Source organism: Hipposideros armiger, unplaced genomic scaffold, assembly GCF_001890085.2.
Source record: "Hipposideros armiger isolate ML-2016 unplaced genomic scaffold, ASM189008v1 scaffold_535, whole genome shotgun sequence".
Classification (NCBI taxonomy): Eukaryota; Metazoa; Chordata; class Mammalia; order Chiroptera; family Hipposideridae; genus Hipposideros; species Hipposideros armiger.
Window position 1 is genome coordinate 696,607 of NW_017731885.1, and position 11,105 is coordinate 707,711.

The window sequence follows — 11,105 nt, forward strand, 5'->3', positions numbered from 1 at the left end:
ATTTTCCTCCTGCAAAAACATGGAATCCCTCTTCTGTTCCTTTGCTTGTTGAGTGGTACTGCCACCAACTCAGCTGTCTGATCTAGAAACAAAAGAGGTCTCCTATATTCCAGCTTTTCCTCATTCCCCAGAACTTTTCCTGACACGTCTCAGGACTTCTAGTTTCTAAGTTTCCTTGAATACATCTTCTTCATCCCCTCGGCCATTGCCTTCATCTAAGTGGCTGTTTCTCACCTGGTGAGAGTGAGGAAGGCCAGCCATACCACAAGCTTGCCAGTCCTCTTTCCCCTTTGCGCTGGGTTCTTCTGTTACAACCCCATCCTCCCCTTTCCTTCCTGTGACGATCCTGCTCAAGAACGGCCTTGTTTGTAATGAGTGCCCTGACTCACTCAAGCTGTCGTCCCCTCTTCTCTGTGTCTGTAGTATTTCTCTGTCTTCCAGTGGAGCACTTTAATCCTCTTGTATCATCAGTACCCAACTATTTCCTCCCAAACTAGAGTGTGAGGTCCATACTGGCAAGATTTTTGTGGTTTGTTGTTGTTATGATTTATTCAGTATTATTAGTATATGACACGTGTTTTCTGAATGAATACAAGGAAGAATAAATAGTTTAACATTTCCAACGAGATTAAACCCTTCCTCATAGCTATCTGCCACCACTCCATTATACTTATTTAGGTGGTAAACAGAAAGAGAGTGAGCCATCGCATAGTATAGTGGAACGAGTACTGATTGACTTTGAAGAGAACTAGGCTAGTCCTGGTAATTAGATATGTGACCTTGGGCAAGAAATAGCCTCTCTGGGTTTCTGTTTTCTTATCTTTATCATTAGAGAATAGAATTAGATGATTTTAAAAGATACTTCCAATTCTAAAATATTATCATCTAAAATGCTGTCTTTTAGAACTTTAAACAAGGTCGTTCTTAGCCTTGGAGCCTCAGTTAAGGTCCCAGGATGGGTGCTTAGGGTTTCTATAAACCATGGGAAATTACATTCAAATGTTTGTTGTTGTTATTTACTGTAGAAGAGATTGCTAATTGATAACTGATATGTATTCTCATCTAGTCTGTATTAATAGAATATACAAAATTTTATTTGGTCACATGGCCACTCAGGTGAGTATGTTCCTCAGTCTCCCTTTTGCAGCTGAACGTGACAAAGTGACTAGGTTCTGTGTGACCAAATAACTAAAAAATGTGAGCAAAAGTGATAGGGGCAGCTTCCTTGTTACCCTGTCTGTGCCTGTCCCCGATTCTGTTCTCTTTTTCCTCAGGATAGGAGATAAATATGATGATGGTGAACCAGTTTTGAAGAAGGACACTATGCCAGCAGTTGTCAGAACAGTAAAGCAGAAGGAATCTGGGTCACTGAATGACCATGTGTGGCTGAAGCTATACCCCTGTCATCCTAGAATTTTCTGGAAGAAGGATTTAAACTTTCTACTTTGTTTAAGCCACTGTTATATTTAGTGGTTAATAAAACATTGAGCCAATATCCTGCCTGGTACATTTGCACATGCTCATTTCTGAAAAGAGGTCCTGTAGATTTCAGTAAATTTGGAAAGGCTTCTATGACCCCATAGAGTGGTGAATTAAAGATGGCCACACATTCTTTGACAGACCTCCCACTGAGAACTGGGTTGATGTTCCTTTTCCTTGAATCTGAGTGGATTCTGTGACTGCTTTGCCAAATGGAATATTGCATAAGTAAAGCTGTACCATTTTCCAGGCTAAGGCCCTCAGAGACTGGCAGCTTCCTCTTCTTGTCTCTTGGAAGACTGACTTTCAGAACCTCACTGACATGTTGACAGGAAGCCCAAACAGCCCAAGGAGACGTCTGGGTGGAGAAGCTCCAAAGCCCCTTCTTTATTTCCTTTAAAACTCACGAAAAAACAGTGAAGAATAGGTCATTGCCCTGTATTACAGACGAGAAAAATTAAGAACATGGAGTTCAAGTAACTTGCCTAAGGCTACTATTAGGAAGTGGTAGATTTCAGCTTTGAACCCTGGTAGTCTCATGTATCTTATTTCTATTTTGTGACTATCCATTGAGGTTCACAGTAAAACTTAAAAATATTATATTGTGATCTAGCTAGTTGTCCATCCTACCCAGGGAAACACTGAGAAATGCAGCTTTGCAATCTTGCTAACAATTTCCAAGTCTTGATCATTGTTTTTACCTTTCTCTTCCTAAATATATGTACTTTAAAGTATGTTGGCATTTGAATTACATTCTACAATGTGCACCTCATGTTCTATATTTCATAGAGGGGTATGGCTGACACTCCCATCCCTAAGTTACCAGTGCCTTTCTTGTACAATAACCCAACTCCTGAGCCTCCTGAAGATTCTGTTGAGACATGACCTCTTCGTGTGGATCCACGCACAGTTAAGTGTACAGCCAGTCTGCCAGTCCATACTCACAGCCTCACACCAAAGCCTCCATTACTCAGCAGGAATCCAGCAAACCAGATGTCAAGTGCACATTTTTTGAGTATTTTATGGGAGCCACAGAGATGCTCTCGCAGGATGGCTCAGGCTTTAGTTTAATGCCACTTGTCGGAATGAATTGTTTCATTTCTGTACCACAAATGCTAGCTTGAGAGACACTTTTTTAAGAAGGAAATCTGCCTAGAAGTTTACTTACACTTTCATGGTATTATAGAAATTCCATGGGCTTATGGTTGAGATAATATCCCGGGGCTGGGGCAGGGAGGGCCGGAGTCTGCTTCTTAAACAAGGTGGAAAGTAGGACAGTGGCCTCCATATCAGTCTATGTGACTATAAGGGAGATGAAATAAGAACTCCCATCATGAGTTCCATGACATACCCAAAGGTAGCTGGGAAGACTGGTGACATTAGGGCACAAGGCAGTTTCAAGAAAGAGTTCTCCCTCCATCTAGAGAATGACAAACATTAGCAACAGGTCATTACACACATCCCCATTTGCTCTCTGGGGTTTTCCAACCTGGTGATCCCCATTAGGCCACAAATGGTGGTTTGCTTATTTCAAAAATGCACAGTGGAGTTCTTCCTGAATTCCTTGGCATTTACAAGTTAATCTTTCACGAAAAGGTTGTCTTTATTGCATACTGATTAAGAACTTGTTCTCTGCATCAGACAGAGTGGGGTTAGAACAGTGGTTCTGGCATTCCATAGTAAAGATTCTGTGGTCAGGTCAAAGAATGCAATTCTCACATGTGTAAGATAGAGATGGGTACTTTGCACTTAGGTGGATCGCCAATGAAATGAGATAATGTGTGTACTGTGTTAGCCCAGTGTTCTCACAGTCAGCACTATATAAATATGGTCTATTATGCATTGCAAATACTATTGCTATTGCAATAATAATAATAATTATTATTATTATTGTTATTATTATTATTATTGATTGTGATCCATTATAGCTCTTTCATCAACTCTCTTACAAAATAGTGACTATATGCTGGGTTACATGTAAATGCTGCATTTGCCACAATCACTGACTTTACTTACTGTCCCTAATTTTCTCAGTTATCCATCAAGCAGCCACAGCCATACTCAGCTGTTGGCACTGTGACTCCCATCTAATCTGTATTTTGGAGCCAAGCTTGGGCAAGCACGCCAATTTCAGGAGGTTCCGAGCCAGCAATCCCTGACAGGGTGTGGACCAAGTGTGGATGCTGTGGATTGGGCATTTGGGCTTGGATTAGTCTCGGTGTCCACAAAATCACTATCTTTCCTTAACCCTAGCAGGCGACCACTTCTGCTTGTCTCTGAGAAGCTTGCTAGTACCATAGCCAGGTCTCAAACCCCAGCTTGTGTATCTTTGGCACTTACTTATCAGTCTCCATCTGGGACGCAATCCCCACTATCCTATGGACTGATCCCTGGGAACTATATAAAGTTGTACAAGTTCACTTGACTTCAGGTATCATTTACCACCTCTCCTACACATATTCACTCTATCCTTCCTTTGAAGCTTGTTGGCAAATTCCTTATCAAGTCCTACCTGTTTTTTCAGCCTTCCCTAACTATCGCAATGCTTATTGATCTTTTGCTTCTCAATACGTCACTTAATTATTGGATTATATTTTGCTTGGTGTGTACCTTGTCTTTTTTGTAGGTAGAGACAACCTCTGAGCTTTCTTTGAATCCTTCATTTTTCAGTCCTGCATCTTGTATCTGTTAATGGATAGATGTATTCAATTACAGAATAAAGAAAGGATGCTCTATATTCCCATCACTAAAAGTCTAGCATTTTGTCAAAAAGTCAGTATTTTAGAGAATGTATGTTTCAGCTGAAGGAATGCTAACCTTAGAATTCTAGGACCTTGTTTCAAATCTTATGTCTTCCACATTCTCATCTGTTATAGAAATTTAAACTTTTGACTCTCAAGTTTGCTCATTTTTAAAATGAGATAATGTTTCTACCTATTATATTATAATATTTTTTCCTGAAGATTAAATGCAATAATATATGTGAAAATGCATTGTAAAGCACAATGTTATTATCACTGGGGATCCTATATTTTATAAGAAATAGGGTCAAGGTGAATTTCTGTTACACCTTTATTAAGATTCTATTACCAACATCCTTATATCATAACCAGGTAATATTTAGTGTTGAATCGATAGCTTCACTTCCAACATTTGTGGACCATTTTGGTCCTCATTGCAGGTATATTATTGATTTGATGCTGTTAACCATTGTCAGTAGAGAAGATGATTGAGGCTGCCTTACTCATGGCCAGGTTCACATCCCACAGAGGAGAAGAAAATAACATAGAAATCTCTGACCTCAAACACTGGAATGGGAAAAGGGAAAAATCTTTAAAACACAAACAAAAAAAGACAGTTAAGTACAATTCATTGGTTCTACTCAGATCCAATCTCCACAGTCTTTGGTGCTTGAGTTGAGCTCACCCCTGCACTCACTCCCCCGTGGTGGGCTCTGGCAGGCAGTGAACCTGGTGATTTAGAAACCCCTCAATGGTGTTGTAAACAAAAAATGAAAGAAGCTGGATTTCACTTTGATTTTTCTCTTGAATCAGTTACTTTTTAAAAGCCAATTACTTCTAGTGAATATTTGTCTTTCCTGTTCCACAAATTATTTATTTAAATAGTTCTAAAGAAGCAGCTCTTTGGAATCTTGTTAAGAAGGACACTTTGAACATCTAACGTACACGATTCCTTTATTAGTCATGTGCGGCACATCCCTAATCAGATCCCTTTACATGGAGTCCTGCAGGCTCTCTGCAAGGCAGTTCTCATAAGAGGTGGTGGGTTACAAGCATCGTGCACCACTTCACTGGCTTCTTTCAGACACTTTGGGCAAAGCCTTTACTTAACATTGTTGCTCAAGTAAAAATGTTACTACACTCTGCAGACTTCCTAAAGAGGTATTCTGTTCAGCTTGTGAACAGAGCTGGTGGGATTCACCTATTGACATGGACAAATAGTGAGCTATTTGAAGATACCACCATGTCACCTGCATTGTATCACAGTATCTGGTAGAAGGTACCCAGGAAATGCTTGCTAAATTATTGATTACACGAACAGACTCTAGTCCTGCACGTGATATATGAATCCTATTTATGGCATCCTTGCCAGCCAAGTGCTTCTTCAGTCTATTCTAGAACATTCTACAGACAGGGACCGCCCCAACTCTGGACATAGCAGACAGGAATGAGCTGGCTCAAAATTAAAGTGTTAGTTTTTACCTTCCTGTTCTGCCTCTTGCCTCCATGATTGCAAGTACCACTTCCCACCTTCTTAAACGCACATGGTGTAAATACTCTCTCTTTGGCACGTTCCCCACCCTATCGAAGTTTTCTCCCAAGAAAGGTTTGGACAGACCCTTCACTCTGAGGCATAAGCAAGCAATTGTAGCTTAGACTATTACTTCCTCTTGGAGTCATTTGCATTTTATCAGCGCAAAGATCTTTACATTAAAGAAATAACCTCAAAAGGAAAACTTCAGACTTCTCTCCATGGCGGCAGAGAATTCTTCTATTCTTCTCTGGCCAGCCTCAAGGCCTTCCAGATCCCTCAAGTCATTTCCTGGGAGCTGCTGTCTTACAACCTTGTGCGAGTCTAAGAGAAAGCATAAGGAAGCATCACAAAGTATCCCCCCAACACACACCCGTACTTCCCCCCAGGTATTTTGCATTATCCTCTCCATTTTTAACCAATGACAGAATAGACTCCAATTTTAGCACAGTGATGTCTTTTATTATTACTAAGTCATTTTCTGTGATTTTGGAAAGAAAAGAGATGTTGGACTGTCTCGCTGCTAAAACAATCCATCTGATTTTTTATGCTTTCATTCTCCAAGGAAATAGAAACATTTTGCATTAAGGGAACTCTTTTGTGGATGCTGTAATCAATCCTAAAGAAGGCCCTTCCGTGTGAGGGGTCAGCCAGCACGTTTAACTGAGAGCAGGTCTTAGAGCAACCCCAGACCCAGGGTTGGCAATTAGCAGACGCTCTGAGTATATGCCTGGGTAATGAAAATTTGTAAACCAGGTCCTGCTGGCTCCCCAGTCCTCGGGAGACCCGCTGTAGCCTGGGAAGGGTTTTTGAATTGATTTTTGTCCCTGCTCAAAGATCTTTAGAATATGCCAACAGAGCAAGAAAATGTTAGAATTAAAGGAAGGGCGCACATGTTGCTCTTGTTGCCAGATCGGTCCTAGTAGGCGTACCTTTCCTTTGAAAGCCGTTGAGGCCTTTGTAAGCGGAGGTCTTACATGAGACTGAAGGGGGTCCTGCTATTGTTTCCATGGGGGAAAATGCTGAATGAATGTATTCTATTTACGGCTAGTTGCTCCAATCCCAAGACAAATACGCAGATAGCAAAGTAGCAGTGGGAACCGCAAAATGAAAGTGTGAAGTTGGCAGTTGGGTATAAAGAACAGAGATTGTTCCAAAGAAGAAAAGGCAGGCTGCAGATTATCAGGGCACTTATGTAGATAAGGGCAATTGCAAGAACATAGTCGCAAATGTGTACAGAGAACAAGGGAGCCACGATCCATCTGAGCCTAGCATACCGAGCCTGAAAGCCCTTTCCTACTTGTCATGGTGAATATTTCAAGGGGAGGGAGGCAGGCGACATATTTCCATCCTTTGCATAGTAAGTGTTTAGGATCATTAGGACCCAAAGGAGAAAAATGGAAATAATTTGACAAAATGCCCAGAGGCACCACATGATATAAAGCATGACATTTTTCACATATGTGGAGGCTTGTTTCAAAATGGGCATTGCTTCTAAAAAGGAGAGCTTTAAAAATGTAGATACAGAGTCAACTTTTAGCTATCTGAGCTAATGCAGTTGTAAAGGGTACACGAGAGAAGTACTCTTTTTTTTTTTTAAGGCAGATAATCAGAAGCATGGATGGATGGTTCTAGAGAGTAGTGTGTGTGTGTGTGTGTGTGTGTGTGTGTGTGTGTACGTGCACGTGCATGCAGATTTGGCATTCTGCGCATTTCTTATTATTGAAATGTGTTTGTCTTGTATGAATACACTATAGGAGGACTGGCGAAACATAGCATTAGACCTGATTTCTATTTTCCATACTGCCACTGCCTTGCTGTACAGCCCTGAAGAAGTCAGCAAACCTCTCTGGCTATCACTGACAAAATAGAGGAATTGCTCTTGCTATCCCTCTGTGGTATGTCGTAGCTATCAAGTGCAATGATTTCATTGGCTTGAATGTTTAACTATATTCCAAGGATACTCCACGATAATGAAATTTAGCATATGCATTGGAGCCGGTGGACAGATGAAGAGGAACACAACCCAGTCAGGAAAAGGAACATGAGTGCCTGGGAATCAAAAAGTAGGTAATTTGAACTCAGAAGCAGGCACTGAGGGTAGGTTTAAAGATCCATGCTATGGACATTTATTGTGTGTCCGGAGGCTGGGGCTGACATGAGCTGGGACGCTTGTCCCCTGTGCATTGGATGGTTGTGGCACTGCGGGCATCGGTCCCAGCCTTGGGTGGTTCCCTCCTTGTTGAATTGCAGAGTGAGACCAACACCTAAGTCCTGTTGGGCAAGTCAGTGCCCTCAGCCATGGGCCCACCAGAGCCCCTAGGCTGGTGCAGCCCAAGTGATGGGAAAAGAAGAGGAGGAGGTTTACAGGGATGTGAGCAAATGACCAGGTGGGCCGATGCCATTGGTAAAGCTGCCGTTTACAAAAAGAAAGGTGTTTTTGTTTTTCTTTTTAATTGTAATAGATACAATATTTTGCAACTAGAAGGACTGCCTTTTCATTCTCCTCTTCACATCCTGTTTCCTTATAGCTGTTGAGAGCCACGGGTGAGTCCTAAAGCTCATGACCCAGGGGAACAGCCGAGGGGGAAAGGCCATTGCTTCCAAAAGGTCTCACAGCCCACGTTCCTGACTTTCTGGAGAACGCAGTGACATTGAAAGTCAAGTTTGGGGGAGAGAGAGAAATGATGAAAATCCACACAATGCAGGAGAACTGCTGAATTTCACCTTTGAGTTTTACTGTACGTCCAGGATAGAGGGCACTCAGGACAGGATGAGGAGCAAAGCTTTTCAGGGAGCTGAGAGGTGAGGGAAGAGATGGAGAAGAGAACCCGGATGGACCTGTCCTGTTCTCCCCTCTTTCTGAGTCCCCTACATGTCCCTTGTGACTAGGAGAAGGTCCAGAGTAGTGCTCCGGTGTTTGCAGCAATCGGGTCTTTTGCCCATTTTAAATTGAGTTGTTCATTTTCTTATTGCTGAAATTTAAGGGTTCTAAGTATAGTTCAAATGAGTCCTTTATCAGATGTGTCTTATGCAAATATTTTCTCCCAGTCTGTGGTTTGTCTTCTTATTCTCTAGACATTGACTTTTGCAGAGGAGATGTTTTTAATTTTAATGATATCCAGCTTATCATTTTTTTCTTTCATGTATTGTGCCTTTGGTGTTGTATTTAAAAATTATCATCATACCCAAGGCCACCTAGATTTTCTCTGATGTAATCTAGGAATTTTATAGTTTTGCATTTTACATGAAGTTTGTGATCCATTTTTAGTTAACTTTTGTGAAAGATACAAAGTTAGTATCTAGTTTTATTTTTTGCATGTAGCTATCCAGTCATTCCAGCATCATTTGTTGAAAATATTATGGTTTGCTCCATTGTATTGCTTTTGCTACTTTGTCTAAGATCAATTCATGATATTTATGTAAGTTAACTTCTGGGCTCTCTATTCTGTTCTATCAATCTATTGTTCATTATATCTTGTTTAGTGTAGTTTTATACTAAGTCTTGAAGTTAGCTGATGTCAGTCCTCCAATGTTCTCTTTCAATAGTGTTTTGCCTGTTCTGGGACTTTTGACTATCCATACAAACTTTAGAATCAGTTTGTCCACATTCACAAAATAATTCGCTGTGATTTTGATTGGATTTGCATGAATCTGTAGATCAAGTTGGGAAGAACCAACATATTGACAATATTCTTTTCCTATCCAGGAACATGGAATATCTCCCCACTGATTTAGTTCTTCTTTGATATCTTTCATCATAATTTTATATTGGGTTGTCAGGAAAGTCATGACATATTTTTTCTGTTTTTTGTTGCAAAAATGTGTCATGACTTTTCCGACAACTCAATAGTTTTCCTCATGAAAATGCGTACAGATCTTGTATGCATTTTTTTGTATTTATACCTAATATTTAATTTTTTGGTATTGATATAAATGGTAATATGTATTTATTTCAAATTCTACTTATTCATTGGTAGTATATAGTAAAACAATTGGCTTTTGTATATTAACCCTATATCCTGTAACATTATTTTAGTCCTTTAATAGTTCCAGGAATTTTTTTTTTTAGGTTCACTAAATTTATTTTTAAAATCATAAAACGTTTCTTACAAAAGAGCATTACATTCTGCACACTGCTCTGAATAGTTGCCAGGGACATAAGGACTATTGTTACTTTTCCTCGCTGTCTGCCCCACCCCCAAATGTTAACAATGACCACAAAGCAAAGTGTTCACAATAATTACATAGGGGGAATTTTCCTTTTTAACCAACAATGAACAAAAATTAAAATTCACTCACTCTGCTGCTGTTTCAAAATTTCAGTGTTAGTTTTTGCACGCCCTCCCCCTGACCCTGTTTGTAAAGAACTAAAACATTACATCTGGTGAACAGCAAAGATTTCACTACACCTCAAATGCAGAACACCTAGGAAGCAGAGGAATGTTGGCTTTTTAAACAGAAGCAGATTAAAAAAAAAGATGCAGGACTCCTTCAGTTCTTCACTAGTATTAGAAAAGCTTTCCAGAATACTGCTTCACACTATAAAAAAGAAAAAATATTTTGCGTTAGAATCCTTCAACATCTGCATACTGCTTCACACTGTTCTGCAGCAAATACTGTGCATTCTGTATGGTCCTGTGTTCCTGTAATGGTAATGATCCGATCTTCGGATCCTTCTAAAGGCTCATCAATTTTGATCGAAGCTCCTGACTCATGACAAATTTGTTTATTCCGCTGAACTGCCTTTGCCAATAATAGATCCAGCCAAATCTTTGGGAATAGTTACTTGTGTAATAATAATAGGTCCACCAAGATCACCATATGAGCCACGACCCTCTGCATAGGAATAATCATATCTGGAGCCACCTTGTGGTTCATAAGGCATCTGCCATTCTGAAGGGCTCCATGTTTCTATTGCAGAGTCCCAAGTTTCATCGGCACTGAAACCAACCATGCAATCGTAACGGTCTCCAGGTCTTCCTCTTCTGTCATAGGCCATTAGATCTCCTCCTCTAGGTGGTGGTGGTGGAGGAAGAGGCAGGTTCCGAGCGCTGCGACCTCCCTTGGAGGAGGTCCTCGCCGAGGGCTCATGTCATCATATTCTCTTCTAGAAGGAGGTATCGGACGCCCACCCCGACCAGGAGGCATTCTGTCCAAACCACCTCTTCCCCGCATGGGAAATCCCACAGGACATCCACGGTGGTCATCAAACGTCATTGTAAAGCCACCATAATCATACCGTATTTGCCGGCGTATAAGACGATTTTTTGGCCCTGAAAAATATGCCTCCAAGTGGGGGGTCATCTTATACGCCAGGTACACTTCAGATAGACTGCCCATAGTGCTTGCCC

The 11,105-nt window shown here is 40.8% G+C and overlaps 1 pseudogene; it reads right to left on the reverse strand.

Annotated features, from left to right (window-relative positions):
* Positions 1-9,823: 9,823 nt before the first annotated feature.
* Positions 9,824-11,105, reverse strand: part of LOC109396697 (heterogeneous nuclear ribonucleoprotein K-like) — a 2,992-nt pseudogene continuing 1,710 nt past the window's right edge.